Here is a 16,945-nt window from a genome sequence, read left to right on the forward strand (position 1 = left end):
GCACTGGGAGTGTCAGCTGGGATTTTTGTGCTCAAGTCCCTGGAGTGGGTCTTGAACCCACAATCTTCTGACTCAGAGGCGAGGGTGCTACCCACTGAGCCACAGCTGACACTAAATTAGATTAGTAACTTTCCATTTTTATATTTAATCTTATAGGTTTTGAAAAGGATGTAGTTTGACTGCAACTGATTATCAAGTTCCAGAGATGGGATATTCCTTGAATGTTGCATTGCTTAAGTGACAGCATTAGTGGCGCATGCAGTCACTGGTCAGATGCTGAATTTCCATTGCATAATCCTGCCAGTGTGTCTTACTCATGCCCACTTGAACCAAGCAGATATTGTGCCAGTACAAACCTATTGTACTGGCACAATGCATAGAAAAAAAAGAAATGCACATTTGGAATCGCTCCACCATTGGCAGCCGTGCCTTCAGCTGCCAAGGCCCCAAGCTCTGGAATTCCCTCCCTAAACCCCTCCACATCGCTACCTCTCTTTTAAGACGCTCCTTCAAACCTACCTCTTTGACCAAGCGTTTGGTCATCAGCCCGAATATCTCCTTATGTGGCTCGGTGTCTAATCTTGTTTGATAAAGCCCGTGAAGAACCTTGGGACCTTTTACTACAATAAAGGTGCTATATAAATGCAAGTTGCTGTTGTTGGTATCTGACAGATGCTGACAGAGAAGTATCCGGGAAGGCGCCAAACACCTTGAGTCTCTTCGCCGGGAGCAAGCGGAAGCCAAGCGCAAGTCAACCCAAGCACCCCACCCTCCCGCCCCTTCAACCACCGTCTGCCCCACCTGTGACAGAGACTGTAGGTCCCGCATTGGACTCATCAGTTCCAAGGGACTGCCTAAGAAGAGGAGAAGTATCTGACAGAGGGGCAACACTAAAATGTTAACCCGTCCTTTCAGTTTTTTCGGATGCGGATAAATTTGTTTATTACCTGCACTTTATGTTTTTACTCCCCATTTCCACCATTTGTATCCGACTGTAGAATGATACAGCTCAGAAGGAGGCCATTCAGCCCATCATGTCTGTGCCGGCTCTTTGAAAGAGCTATCCATTTAGACCCACTCCCTTGCTCTTTCCTCATAGCCCTGCAAAGTTTTCCTTTTCAAGTATATATCCAATTAATAATACTATTATTTATATCAAGTCAAAATATTTCAAGGGCTGTCAAAAAATAAATTACTTCTTGAAGTGCAGCAATGCTTGCCACGTAGGTAAAAGCAGCAGCAATTCTGTGTCGTCAATGTCCCACCAACAGCCATGAGATGAATGACCAGTCAATCAATTTTTTGGTGGCATTGGTTGAGAGTGCAATGTTGACTAATGCCTTGGGAGAAAGTCCTGCTTTTCTTCCAGAAATTCCATGGAACCTTTACCATCAACTTGATCCACCAGAACAAGCAGACATAGCCTCTCAGCCAAAGAACGGCTCTCCATTTAAGGTACTATGATGACCACTGTAAAAAGGATTGCACGAATTTACATAGAAACATAGAAGATAGGAGCAGGAGTAGGCCATTCGGCCCCTCGAGCCTGTTCCACCATTTAATGAGATCATGGCTGATCATCCAAACTCAGTATCCTGTCCCTGCTTTCTCCCCATATCCCTTATATTTAACTCCTTCTTGAATGTATTCGATGAATTGGCCTCCACTGCCTTCTATGGTAGAGAATTCCACAGGTTCACCACTCTCTGGGTGAAGGAATTCCTCCTCATCTCAGTCCTAAATGGCTTACTCCTTATCCTTAGACTGTGACCCCTGGTTCTGGACTCCCCCGCCATCGGGAACATCCTTCCTGCATCTAGTCTGACTACTTCTGTTAGAATTTTATAAGTTTCAATGAGATCCCCTCTCATTCTTCTAAACTCTAGCGCATATAAGCCTAATCGACCCAATCTCTCCTCATACGTCATTCCTGCCATCCCAGGTATCAGTCTGGTGAATCTTCGCTGCACTCCCTCCATGGCAAGAACATCCTTCCTCAGATAAGGTGGCCAAAACTGCACACAATACTCAAGGTGTGGTCTCACCAAGGCCCTGTACAACTGCAGCAAGACATCCTTGCTCCTGTACTCGAATCCTCTCACTATGAAGGCCAGCATACCATTTGCCTTCTTAACCGCCTGCTGCACCTGCATTCTTACCTTCAGCGACTGGTGCACAAGGACACCCAGGTCTCGTTGCAGTTCCCTTTTCCCAATCTATTGCCATTCAGATAATAATCTGTCTTCCTGTTTTTGCCACCGAAGTGGGTAACCTCGCATTTATCCACATTGTACTGCATCTACCATGCATCTTCCCAATCACCCAACCTGTCCAAATCATACAGGAGTTTCTCTGCATTCTTCTCACAGCACACACGCCCACCCAGCTTTGTGCCAATTTGCGTCAATATGTTAGCAAAATACTGCGGATGCTGGAAATCCGAAATAGCAACAGAAAACGCTGGAAAAACTCAGCAGGTCAGGCAACATCTGTGGAGAGAGGAATGGAGTTAACATTTCAGGTCATCGACTGGAGTCACACCTCACACAAAGGAAGATGGTTGTGGTGGTTGAAGGTCAATCATCTCAGCCCCAGGACATAGCAGCAGAAGTTCCTCAGGGCAGTGTCCTAGGCCCAACCATCTTCAGCTGCTTCATCAATGACCTTCCCTCCATCATAAGGTCAGAAGTGGGGATGTTCGCTGATAATTGCACATTGTTCAGTGCCATTCGCAACTCCTCAAATAATGAAGAAGTCCGTGCCTGCATGTAGCAAGACCTGGACAACATTCAGGCTTGGGCTCATAAGTGGCAAGTAACATTCGCGCCACACAAGGGCCAGGCAATGACCATCTCCAACAAGAGAGAGTTGTGGTAAACCACTGTTAACCTGTACATGCCTGTGTGGTAAACCACTGTTAACCCTGTACAAGTCCAGGCATGTCTCAGCCCCTGGCTCCACCCCTAAGCCCGGGTATAAAGGTGACTCACCACCCTTCCCCCGAGAGCTCTTAGGAGGGATTCACTAGCAGAGGCAGGCTCTAGTTCTTAGTCAATAAAAGTCTACTTCATTTAAGTCCATCTCATAGTCTTTGGTATTGTTGATAGCGCATCAAGAGTCTAACCACCTCCCCTTGACATTCAACAGGATTACCATCGCCGAAACCCCCACCATCAACATCCTGGGGTCACCATGGACCAGCCACATAAATACTGTGGCTACAAGAGCAGGTCAGAGGCTGGGTATTCTGCGACAAGTGTCTCACCTCCTGACTCCCCAAAGTCTTTCCACCATCTACGAGGCACAAGTCAGGATGTGATGGAATACTCTCCACTTGCCTGGATGAGTGCAGCTCCAACAACACTCAAGAAGCTCGACACCATCCAGGACAAAGCAGCCCGCTTGATTGGCACCCCATCCACCACCTTAAGCATTCACTCCCTCAACCACTGGCGTACTGTGGCTGCAGTGTGTACCATCTACAAGATGCACTGCAGCAACTCACCAAGGCTTCTTCGACAGCACCTCCCAAACCCGCAAGCTCTACCACCTAGAAGGACAAGGGCAGCAGGCGCATGGGAACACCACCACCTCCAAGTTCCCCTCCAAGTCACACACCATCCTGACTTGGAAATATATAGGCTGTTCCTTCATAGTCGCTGGGTCAAAATCCTGGAACTCCCTCCCTAACAGCACTGTGGGAGTACCTTCACCACACGGACTGCAGCGGTTCAAGAAGGCGGCTCACCACCACCTTCTCAAGGGCAATTAGGGATGGGCAATAAATGCTGGACTTGCCAGCGACGCCCACATTCCGTGAATGAATAAAAAAAAACATTCATTCGGTGGCAGAGAGCACCATTTCACAAGATGCCATCTTTACATTGCTGGCCCGTGCAAATTGCCCCTGAAAGTGTGGAGAGCCCACGGCCAGAATGGTGAAGACGCAACTGCAACTTCAGATCGACTCTACCTGCGTCGCACAGCGCCAGCGCAGTTATTCTGGTGTTGCTGCTGGTCTCTGAATCTATTGGGCGCTATTGTTGAGGTGAATTCAGAACACAGGGAAATGCATCCCTTTTGTTGGAAGTGGGGATATATTGTGCTTCCCAACCAGTGGCCAAGGGGCAGCCCTGGAACAGGCGCCTTGTTGAATTCTCTTCATCCCATCACGGTTACACGATGCTGTGTTACCAGTGAAATCCTGACTGGAGGGGATGGGCAGCAGCCTGTCAGCACTCAAATAAGAATGATACATTTCTGGTGTTGTGTGGGGTGGGTTGAGCAGAAGCGCAGTTTCGCACATGTAACTGGCACAAACGCAACTTGGATGTGGACATATTGTAATTCCCTGGAAGTTGCTGAGACTCCAGCAACTATTGCCAGCAGCCTGCCACACAGCTGCTGAATCAGGTTTTTTACTCAGTAAATAACCCCAAGGAATGGCCAATGAAACAAAAGACTGTATTTTTCCATTCTCAGAATTCAGCCTACTTGTAATTATCTGGTACTAAAAGGCGCAGGCATAGTCTTAACTATCTGCAAGAAAGAACAAGAAAATCTTGTTTTGTCTGCATGTACAATTCTACCTTTGACCTAGAAGAGTTTTATTTTGTAAAAACAACTATCCAACAGCAATTCTTAATTGACATAAATTTCCCCCCACTAATTTTCTCTCTTCCTCTCCTGCAGTTGTTGCCTCTTGCTGTTGAATGGTCCCAAAAGCATCAACCTTCCCGCAGTAATTCACTGAAATGGCTATTCTTTAAATGTGAGACTAGACACGCCATGAATGTGTTATTGCCACCCATTCATTGATCTATCTATAAATAAAAATTGCTTACAGTTTGAAAACAAACATTTTGCTGATTGTCCAACCTTCAATTGCAGAGCTAAGTGATTTTCAGACTTAAGTTTAAACTTAACTGTGTCTGAACTAAAAAAAAGGCTTTGTGCAAAATGTACAGAGCTTTACTCTGCATCTGTACTGTACAGAGTAGCAGCTGAATCTTTATGCAGAGGTTTACGGGGACCGTAACTACAATCATAAACTCAGTGCTTTGAATCAGAATGCTGAAGGTTTCTCCCCAGCCCCCACAGTGTCAAGAACATAAGACCATCAAGCCTGCTTTTCCACAGACTACCTGCCCCAGCATGGCCTCCACCTCACCAATCTAATCTTCTAAAAGAAAAGTTTGGCATAAAATATTCCTCAAAAAGGTAATCAAACAGAACTCCAGATTATCAATTGATCCCCATATTTCATGCCCTCCACTCCAATCTCAACCCATCTGCATGTTTGTCACAGCTGCTCATCTCAGACTACAGACTATTCCTGATAAATGTCAAAGTTGTTTTTATTGCATTAGTAAATGTTAATTATCCCAATATTTTGAATTAAGCAACATAAATAACACAAACATAAGAATTTAGCACTAAAAATAACTTGAATTGTCAGATAATTTGAATTATGCCACTTTAAATTAAAGGGTATAGAATGTATTATACTTTTTCCTCTAAACTTCAAACCTGATCCAAACCAGATGTTGTTCCACTATTTTTGAAGGAACAGCATTGCCAGCGATTGAGATTCATGTGCAGAGATAGAAGCGTATAATTCTACAGGTTTGGATTTCTCAAATGAGTCAGAAGCAATAATATAAAAAAACAACAACTGCAATTGCAGGATTAGTGGTTGCATCACAAGTGTTCAGCACCACCATATCAAGCAGCGTGCAGAAGCATTGCCTCAAGTGGGTGTATTTCGAAGAATGGGAAAAGTGCAATGCTCATTCCATTACCCGGAGTCTAGGAATCCTAATTCAGCAACTGTTCGATAGGTAGCTGTGTGTCTGGGGGATACTTTCAGGAAAATGCAATTTGCCCACGGGCACAGAATTGTAATAAAAACAGAAAATGCTGGAAACACTCAGCAGGTCTGTACAGAGAGAAACAGAGTCATAGGGCTGGATTTTCATTCAAGGGTCACTGATGGAGGCGGGACTACAACTTTCGGGGTTGTTGTCCAGCCTCCATCGAGATGCGGCCAATCCACGCGATTTTAACTTGATTGACCTTGTTGAGCCCGCCCAGCGGGCTCAGCAGGCCAATTAAGGGCCACCCAGCAACAGGTGACATCACAGACTGAAATTTCATCTGTCAAGAGGTTTTGACAGATGAAATATCAGCATTTGAAAGCTCTTTGAAGCTGTCAAACACTGACAGTCTTACTTCTAACATGACTCCTTCTCCACAGACTCAGTTAGAAATCTCTCCTGCACAGAAAGCTGCAGGCTGTCACTTTTGACAGTTCGCAGCCATTCTGCTTTCTGTGCCGGTGAGATGAGGGACTCCCGAGACCTAAAGGAAGGAAGGCTGTAAAGGTAAGTGAAGGTAATTTAAACTTCTTTAAATACTTTAGACACACCAAACACACTTACCTTTGCACTCATCACTCACCTGAACACCGACATCTCGACCCCTTCAAGTCCTTCAACCTGATGGCCCGCCTCGCAAACTTGGCGTGGTTTGGAGCTGTCGGGAATCCCACACTTCAGCATTAAAAATAGGGATTAGGCTAAAAACTGCCTGTTAACTACCTGTTAACAGGCAGTTAATTGGCACTAATCCCCTTCCCGCCTCGGGTAGGCGGGTCCCAGCACAGGGTTGGGTACCTGCCTCCTTTGAAACTGGCATGGAGGCGGGTTGGGGGGCGGGATGGGTTCGTGCCCCCCGAATTTGTGACTTTAACCCCCCGCACGCCTCCAACCCTGCCTCCACGGCCCAATGAAAATCCTGCCCTACGTTTCAGGCCGATGACCCTTTGTCAGAACTCTGCTTTGGCACAGAATTGCAGTTCTGTTCCAATCTCCATTCCCCCAACACTAAAAGCAGTGATTTGATAATTTTGTTTATAAAATATATTTTGTCTGAAAATGAGTATCGGACTCTATGACTATACTATTAGAAATAAGAAAGAACTCGTTCATAAAGCCCCCTTAAGGTACTCAGGACATCCCAGGGTCCCTGAGCCTATCAGAGGAGCTGAGATTCTTTAAGCTAAGAATCATTCTTGTAGCTCTCCTCTGGAACTTTTCCAAGGCCACTATATCACCCACAATGTTGAGAGGGGTGGGGCACCAAAACTGGGTACAGTACTCTAGATGCAGTCTGACCAGTGACATTATAGTGTCAAAATGGTGTCCTTTAATTTATACTGAAGGTTTCTATTAATACAACCCAATACCTTGCTAGCTTTAGTTACAGTTTCTATACATTGGTCAGCGTGGCTGCAGTGTGTACCATCTACAAGATGCACTGCAGCAACTCGCCAGGGCTTCTTCGACAGCACCTCCCAATCCCGCGACCTCTAACCACCTAGAAGAACAAGGCAGCAAGCACATGGGAACACCACCACCTCCAAGTTCCCCTCCAAGTCACACACCATCCTGACTTGGAAATATATCATCCGTTCCTTCATCGTCGCTGGGTCAAAATCCTGGGACTCCCTCCCTAACAGCACTGTGGGAGTACCTTCACCACACGGACTGCAGCGGTTCAAGAAGGCGGCTCACCACCACCTTCTCAAGGGGCAATTAGGGATGGGGAATAAATGCTGGCCTTGCCAGCGACGCCCACATCCCGTGAATGAATTTTTTTTTTTTAAATGAACTTTCAATCTAGGAAAAAATGCCATGTCTCCTGCACTAGAACTTAATAAAATACTAGACCTGATGTAGTCCCTGACCATAATCTTACATGGTGATTCGCTGCTAACCTATCACACAGCCTCTGGTCAATCTATCTCTCTGATGGCTGCAAAAGAATTGCTGACTTAGAGCATGTCAGCCCGAAAAATACTTTCAAAATGCTTTGAAGATAGACTACAACAAAGGAAATCAAAAATACATCTCTCATAACTACCTCAAGCAGTTAAAGATTAATAGGATTCCCAACACAGACAATGCTTGTTGGCCTGAGCATGCACCTCCTGTAGCTTAGTTGATTCAACTCGAATAGCTTAACCCCTTGGCAGGTTTACATTCAGCCATATCTAGAAGTTGAATGGCCTATGAGATGTTGTCATGTCCTACTAGACTGCTTCCTAGAGCATAGCCAGTGGCTATCAAGTGATGTTAACCCAAAAGGTTTGGCTAACTCAATCTAGGCTGACACTCCCAGTGCCAGTGCTGAGGGAGTGCTGCACTGTCGGAGGTGCCGTCTTTCGGATGAGACGTTAAACTCAGGCCCCATCTGCCCTCTCAGGTGGACCGCAAATGATCCCATGGCACTATTTCAAAGAAGAGCAGGGAAGTTATCCCCAGTGTCCTGGGCCAATATTTATCCCTCAATCAACATCACTAAAAACAGCGTATCTGGTTATTATCACATTGCTGTTTGTGGGAGCTTGCTGTGCGCAAACTGGCTGCCGCGTTTCCCACATTACAACAGTGACTACACTTCAAAAAGTACTTCATTGGCTGTAAAGCGTTTTGGGACGTCCGGTGGTCGTGAAAGGCGCTGTATAAATGCAAGTCTTACTTTTTTTTCCCCGTTAATATAATAAAGCAACCTGGTGTCATAACAGCAACCTGCTGCTGCATCATCTATGGACCCTGTACTAGCATGCATCAACCAGCAGGGGTTCGATGACTCCTTCAACTAAACCGGGTTGTAATCCCAAAAAGGTACCACGACGAAACGAAAGAGACCAATAATACAAGACATCATAGACAGAAATGCCCCATTTCTGTCGCAGCTGCTTTTTCAGTTTCCATGGTGTTCTGGCTGACATTCCTTCCCTCAACACCACCAAAAAAACAGATGCAGTCACCTGATTTTCCGCCTGTGGGATCTTGCTGTGTGCAACTTGGCCTACATACCAACTGTGACTGCGTTTCGAAAGTAACTGATTGGCTGTGAAGCGTTTTGGAATGTACTCGCTGGAGTTTAGAAGAATGAGAGGGCATCTCATTGAAACTTATAAAATTCTGACAGAACTGGACAGACTAGATGCAGGAAGGATGTTCCTGATGGCCGGGGAGTCCAGAACCAGGGGTCACAGTCTAAGGATAAGGGGTAAGCCATTTAGGACAGAAATGAGGAGGAATTTCTTCGCCCAGAAAGTGGTGAACCTGTGGAATTCTCTACCACAGAAGGCAGTAGAAGCCAATTCATTAAATATATTCAAGAAGGAGTTGGATATATTTCTTAATGCTAAAGGGATCAAGGGATATGGGGAGAAAGCAGGGACAGGGTACTGAATTTGGATGATCAGCCATGATTGCATTGAATGGCGGAGCAGGCTTGAGGGGCCAAATGGCCTACTCCTGCTCCTATCTTCTATGTTTCTATGTTTGAGGAAATGTTGCTATATAAATGCAAGCTCTTTCGTTTTTACCAATTGCCTCACTAGGGCAGCCAGATGTGCATAAATATCTGATTCAGCTCAGGACCAATCCAACGAAGGGTTATCTAATGCACGTAGGAAGTGGTTTTAAAAAAATGTTATTTTATTCCTAAGCACTCAACTTTGAGACCTCAACTAAATTTCATAAAGACAATAACTAGAAACTCAATGCTCTCCATTAGATAGAATGTTTTTTTGGGTTGGTTACCCCTAGAGATTAAAGTACAACAGTCCAAAAATAAATCAATAGGCAACGCTCAGGTTTTAAGACCGTTCATCCTGGTGTGTTTAAACAAACCAGTGTGCCATGCCAGCTGAAGTGATCTCTGCTCCCTATGGTCTAGTGGTCTAACTTGTGTTTCAGCTCGTGTCCGTCTCACACACGGATGAATGGGCAGAGGTTGAAGCTACACCGACAATGTAGAAATAAAGAGCACTTCATTCAGTCTGTACCTTAGAAAAAAATTCCCAGTCACGAAAGAAAAACTTTTACATTACCAGAGCCTTTCAAATCACTTCATAGTCAATGAGTTACTTTGCAGTGCAGTTATTGTTATTCTGTAGGCAAATGCAGCAGCTAATTTGCACACAGTGAGGTCCCACAAACAGCAATGAGAGAAATGATCAATTAATCTGCTTTGATTGATTTGGTTGAGGGATAGATGTTGGCCAGGACACTGGAAGAACTTCAGATATTAGCATGTGATCTTTTATGTCCACCTAAACAGAGGCCGTATGACTTGAATCCACTTCTTCCTCGTCCATTCCCCCTCTCCCCACATCTCTTCCCCTCCGGTCTCTCTTCCCGCTCTCTCCATGTATCCCAGTCTCCTCCGTCTTCCCATGTCCCTCTCCTCTCCATCTCCTTTCTCTCCCTTCCCAGTGGGAGCAGCTCGGAGGAAATTCTCGGCCTTGGTCTTAACTCCTCAAGGAGACAGACTAGTTTTCGTTTTACTTTCTGTACTCAGTTTCAGCACCAAGCACTTCCAGCTCAAAGAGGTGTTGGACAAAAGCTCACTGCTTTTACCTCGACCAAAGAGGAGCAATTCATACTGCCATCATGGGCGATTTCTATCCCCAATAACCAACCTTCATATATTGCTACTAACCAACTATCTCCGAGACCTTTCTGAGTGAGATAATCAATTCAGTACCAACTGATGCAGAATTAGAGACAATGATCTAATTTAAGAATGCCTCTGTGGCGACACGCCACCACTGGACATAATCCGCTCACGGCGGCACAGACAGTCTAAGCAGAAGCCCCCAGCCGGGGGCCCTTTCCTCCAGCAACTTGTTTCCCGCAGGGACAGGCTGCCGGGAGCACTTCCTGTCTGGGAAGTATTTAAGTGGATGCGCGGGCTTTTCTAGTTCCTGTTTTTCATGTGGTTGGAATAAAGCAGTTGTGTGTTCAATAGCTCTGGTCTCGGCTCCCACGTTTGCCGCGGTATCTCAACACTGGTGACCCCGACGCTCAGGACGAATCCTAAACTAGCATGGCGGATACAAACGCAGTCACGGTTAAATTACCAGACTTTTGGGAGAACCTCGCCGAAGCCTGGTTCGTTCAAGCTGAGTCCAGATTCCGGCTGAAAGGCATTACAGTCAACGCCACGAAGTACGACTACCTCGTCGCCTCGCTCACCTACGCTACAGTCCCCAAGGTTTGGGCAGCGCTGCAGAATCCACCAACGGAGGGCAAGTACGAACATCTGAAGGCTGCGCTACTTAAAAAATTTCAAACGTCCTCTTACCAGCACCACTGCCAACTCCTGGACCTCCCCGGCCTTGGTGACGCTTCACCATCAGACCTGCTTTCCCACATGCTGTCCCTCTCAGACGACAAAAATCCCGGCGCCCTTTTTCGCACGCTTTTCATTCGGCAGCTCCCCGCCAGCATCCGCCCGCTCATTGTGGAGTCTGACTCCACGGACCTGAATGATATAGCCGAAAAGGCCGACCGGTTGCTCTCTGCACAGGCCGCTCGCGACGTCGCGCCCGACCTCACGGCAACGACCACGCGGTCTTCCCGGGCCGCTAGGCCCGACCGCCCTACCACTCCGGGTCACTGCTACTACCACACCCGTTTTGGCGCTAGGGCTCAACGCTGCACGCCACCGTGTTCCTTCAAACCCCCCCCCGCACCGGCCCCCGTGATGGCCGCGGGGCAGAAGGAGCCCCGACTGTACGTCACTGACGACAGAACCAACCGCCGATTTCTGTGCGACACAGGGGCCCAACACAGCATCACCCCCGCCTCCGCCCTCGAGATCCAACGCGGCACACGGGGTATCACACTGGCTGCAGCCAACAGCTCTGAAATCCGCACATATGGCACCCGCATGGTCACGCTTGACCTCGCGGGCCGCCGCTACCGCTGGGAGTTCCTCACAGCCAAGGTCCTCTGCCCACTCATCGGCGCCAACTTCCTACGCGCCCACGGCCTCGTTGACATTCCGAGGCACCGCCTCGTCGACATCAACACTATGGCCCCCACCCCCGGCGCCTTTATCCCGGCCCGTTCGGCCGGCCTGACGACCTACTGCCTCGCCAGAACCACGGACGACTACTCGGCACTCCTAGCTGAGTTTCCCGCCCTCACTAACCCGACCTTTTCGGCCAAAGCCGCCAAGCACGGTGTGGAACACTATATCCCCACCACCGGCCCCCCAGTTTCTGCCCACGCCCGCAGACTCAACCCGGCCAAGCTGGAAATCGCGCGGGCCGAGTTCACCAACATGGAACAACTCGGCATCATCCGCCGCTCCAGCAGCCCTTGGGCCTCGCCCCTCCACATCGCCCCCAAGCCCGGCGGAGGCTGGCGCCCTTGCGGGGACTACCGCCGCCTCAACGACGCCACCACCCCCGATCGATACCCGGTGCCACACATCCAGGACTTCTCGGCCCGACTGGCCGGACGAACCGTCTTTTCCAAAGTCGACCTGGTGCGCGGTTACCACCAAGTCCCCGTACACCCCGCGGACATCCCCAAAACGGCCGTCATCACCCCATTCGGCCTGTTCGAGTTCCTGAGGATGCCCTTCGGCCTCAAGAATGCAGCACAGGCTTTCCAGCGCCTTATGGACTCAGTCCTCCGGGACCTGAACTTCCTATTCGTCTATCTAGACGACATTCTCGTGGCCAGCTCCTCCAAACAGGAACACCTCGAACACCTTCGCATCCTGTTCGGGCGCCTAGCCCAACACGGGCTCATCCTCAGCCCGGCGAAGTGCCAATTCGGCCTAACCGAGATCGATTTTCTCGGTCACCACATCACCCCTGCTGGGGCCGTCCCCCTGCCCAACAAGGTGCGGCTGTCCAGCAATTCCCCCGCCCCACAACCATCAAGGGCCTCCAGGAGTTCCTCGGGATGGTGAACTTCTACAACAGGTTCATCCCCAGAGCCGCAGCCCTCATGAAGCCCCTATACGACTCCCTCCGAGGAAAATCTGGCAAGATGGACGTAGCCTGGACCACTGACACGGCAGCCGCCTTCGACGCCACCAAAAACGCGCTCGCCGACGCCACTCTGCTCGCGCACCTGAGGGCCGATGCCCGGGTCGCGCTCACCACCGACGCCTCCGACCACGCGGTCGGGGCCGTGTTCGAGCAGTGGGTCAATGGCGCGTGGCAGCCACTTGCCTTCTACAGCCGCCAACTGCGCCCCCCGGAGGTCAAATACTCCACTTTCGACCGCGAGCTTCTCGCACTCCACCTGTCGGTCCGCCATTTCAGGTTCCTCCTGGAAGGCCGCCCCTTCACTGCGTATGTGGACCACAAGCCACTCACATACGCGATGGCCAAGCACACCGAACCCTGGTCCGCTAGGCAGCAACGCCAGCTCGCGGCCGTCTCCGAGTTTACTACGGACATTCAGCACGTCTCCGGTAGAGACAACGTGGTCGCCGACTGCCTTTCCCGTCCTGCCGTCTGTGCGAATCACCTCGCGGTCGACTACGCACAACTAGCAGCGGCCCAGCTCACGGACCCAGACCTCCTCTCGGCGGCTACCAGCCTGCCAGGGCTACGCCTAGCCAAGGTCGCGCACGGGCCCGAAGCCACGGCAGTCACGTGCGACGTCTCACTCGGCCAACCCAGGCCGGTCGTCCCTGAGACCTGGCGCCGCGGCGTCTTTGACGCGCTCCACGGGCTCTCTCACCCGGGTTCCCGCGCATCCGTCAAACTCCTCTCCAAGCGCTTCGTCTGGCGCGGCCTCAGCAGAGATGTTCGGACTTGGGCCACCTCCTGCCTCGCCTGCCAACGGGCTAAGGTACAGCTGCACACCAAAGCACCCCTGGGAGACTTCGAGGTACCCAGCCGCCGCTTCGACCACGTACACGTCGACATCGTCGGTCCCCTGCCGCCATCGCAAGGCCAAACTTATCTCCTCACGATGGTCGACCGCTACACACGCTGGCCTGAGGCAGTGCCGCTGACCTCCACCACCACAGCCGACATCGCCAGGGCGTTCGTTAACACCTGGGTTGCGAGGTTCGGCGTACCGGCCGACATAACCTCCGACAGAGGCGCCCAGTTCACCGCCGAACTCTGGACGGCCACAGCACGCAACCTCGGGGTGACGCTCCACCGCGTACCACCCGCAGGCCAACGGACTTTGTGAACGTTTCCACAGGTCACTCAAGGCCTCACTCCGCGCCGGCCTGCAGGACAGTACCTGGACTGACCGCCTACCGTGGGTGCTACTCGGCCTACGCACCGCGGTCAAGGAAGACCTCCAGTCCTCGGCAGCGGAGTTAGTCTACGGACAACCGCTGCGCGTCCCAGGCGAATTCCTTCCGGAGCCTACCAAGCCTTGGTCGGCCGAACAGCAGCGGCTCGACTCTTTCTCTTCCGCTCAGCAGTTCGCCCCACTTCCGGTCAACCGACACGGCGAACTCGCACCTCACGTCCCGCCAAATTTACAGCAGGCGCGCTTCGTCTTCGTGCGACACGACGCGCACCGCGGGCCCCTGCGACCCCCGTACGAGGTACTACAAACCGGGGACAAGGTCTTCAAGCTGCGACTCGGCGACAGGGTCGAGGCAGTCTCCATCGACCGGCTCAAACCAGCACACACAGAACCAGGGGAACAGGTCCCCGTGGCCCAGCCTCCAACTAGAGGCTGTCCCCCCGGCAAGCCAGCACAGCCGGCGGCGAACCGCCCGACCCAACCAACCAGACCGGCGACCACTCAGAGCCGCTGCGGCAGAACCATTGGACCACCGTCACGACTCGTCCACTCCTCCTAAGCGGATTCTGGGGGGAGCTCTGTGGCGACACGCCACCACTGGACATAATCCGCTCACGGCGGCACAGACAGTCTAAGCAGAAGCCCCCAGCCGGGGGCCCTTTCCTCCAGCAACTTGTTTCCCGCAGGGACAGGCTGCCGGGAGCACTTCCTGTCTGGGAAGTATTTAAGTGGATGCGCGGGCTTTTCTAGTTCCTGTTTTTCATGTGGTTGGAATAAAGCAGTTGTGTGTTCAATAGCTCTGGTCTCGGCTCCCACGTTTGCCGCGGTATCTCAACACCTCAAACCATTTCAGTTAAGAAATTTACAGATATTCTTAAGAGGTAATTTCCATCCCCTAGATCTAAACTGGATCGTTCACTTCAGGGAAAGGTGAAGTGGTGCTGCTAAACCACTGTAATACCCCAGTCTCACAGATACATACATAAATAAAATGGGTTGAATCCAGTTCAACGACAGCCTTTATCTCGTCAACTACAAAATTCACTGCAGCTCCAAGTACTGGATGTATTGGCTGGAAATTGGGTACGTTACAGCAAACGGTACACCACTAATGACGGCATGGTAGCGCAGTGTGCTGGGGCTCCAACACAATGGGATGAGTTCACAGCGACGACTGTGCAGAGGACATGCTCCCACTGTCAGTTGCGTTGTCACAGTAGACCATTCCCCACAATGAAGGAGAAAAACCTAGAATGAGAATTACTGCAGGCATCTCTCCTCCCTACTGCCTGGCTGTGGATTGGCCTTGGAAGAACCCCCTCGGGAGCTGACCTGCCTGCACTCACAGAAGTTAAAAGGGGCGATTTTCTTCTCCTATGGGCCTGGGCATTGCAGTGAGGCATTTCCCATGACTCCCGCATCATTTGCCTTTCCGTTCGCCGGGTGGACGTCCAATTAGGAAGCCCACCAGAAGTGGACCTTAGGCCCTGTGCCCACTTCCGCTCAGATTGTAGGATCTGGCTGGGGGTTGACCACCAGCTGAGGGAGACCACCAGAAGAAAAACTCCTTCTTTTACAGATTTTTTTCCAAGAGGATCTTTGGGCTTTTCTGCTTTTGGACACTTGCCAGAGGACTTTTCACAGCCAGCAACCACTACCAGTCTGCGGCCTGCAGACGCGGCTGAATTCCCACCCTCAATGCTGGAAACAGGCCCTGCTAGGGACACATCAAGAGTATGTTAATAACCTGAACTTGGAAATACAGGTGGGGTCAAGTCATTGCAAAGCTTACTCAAGCAGGAAAAAAAAGAGGGAAGTAAAATTAATCCCATGGTGGGTGGCCCTGGGAGGCCACATAAAAAGAAAATGGAGAAAAAAACTTAAGGGAGTGCTGTGTTTTGGTAGCATTTTGAACCGAGATACGAGTTGACATGCATTCTGCCTGGTACTCTTCACAAGGGAAGCCCCCATACTAAATTATCAATGGGGAAAAAACATCTAATTAATGGGCAGGAGAATCAGCACCGCTCCTTGCATTCCTCTTACTAAGTTGGATTAACGTGAACCTGGGAACAGACCACATGGCCTCCTCTGGACAGGGCAGACTATACACTAACAATACAGATTCAAACATTACATTGTTCCACTGTGTTCATTCAAGTTCTAATTATTCATTGGAATAGATTAATGTTGAGATCGATAGAATTTTGAGCTCCAGGGGAATCGAGGGATATGGGGACCGGGCGGGAAAGTGGAGTTGAGGTCGAAGATCAGCCATGATCTTATTGGATGGCGGAGCAGGCTCGATGGGCCGTATGGCCAACTCCTGCTTCTAATTCTTATATATTTAAACAAGAAACATTACACAATCCACAATAATATACCAGAAAATTAGTGGGGACATGATCTAGGTCTTTAAGGCATGGTTTCTGCAGATTAAAGAAGGTTATTTAACTTGGATTGGGAGTAGGAGTACAGGAAAAACAAACTTGTCGAGGCTCAAGTGAGAACAGAGATTGGGAGAATTGTCCATTGCATTTCCACACTCTGAAATACACTTGCATCATAAACAGTTGATGCTATGTTGATTAACCCCTAGACAGAAACATATGGAACATCTATACTGCTGGGATCACAGAATGATCATCTATGCAAGGCAGGGTTGAATGATATAAAGAAACTACATTTATACAGAACCTCATCACATCTTCAGCACATGAATGACACTATGAAGTAAGTCACTGTTGTAGTGTAGGCAAACGCATCAGAAAATCTGTGCACAGTACAGTCCCACAAACCACAAATGAATGTTCACTTAACCTGTTTTTGGGTAGTTTTGGTTAAGG

Source organism: Somniosus microcephalus, chromosome 8, assembly GCF_052327205.1.
Source record: "Somniosus microcephalus isolate GS21.2 chromosome 8, FLI_Smic_1.0, whole genome shotgun sequence".
NCBI lineage: Eukaryota > Metazoa > Chordata > Chondrichthyes > Squaliformes > Somniosidae > Somniosus > Somniosus microcephalus.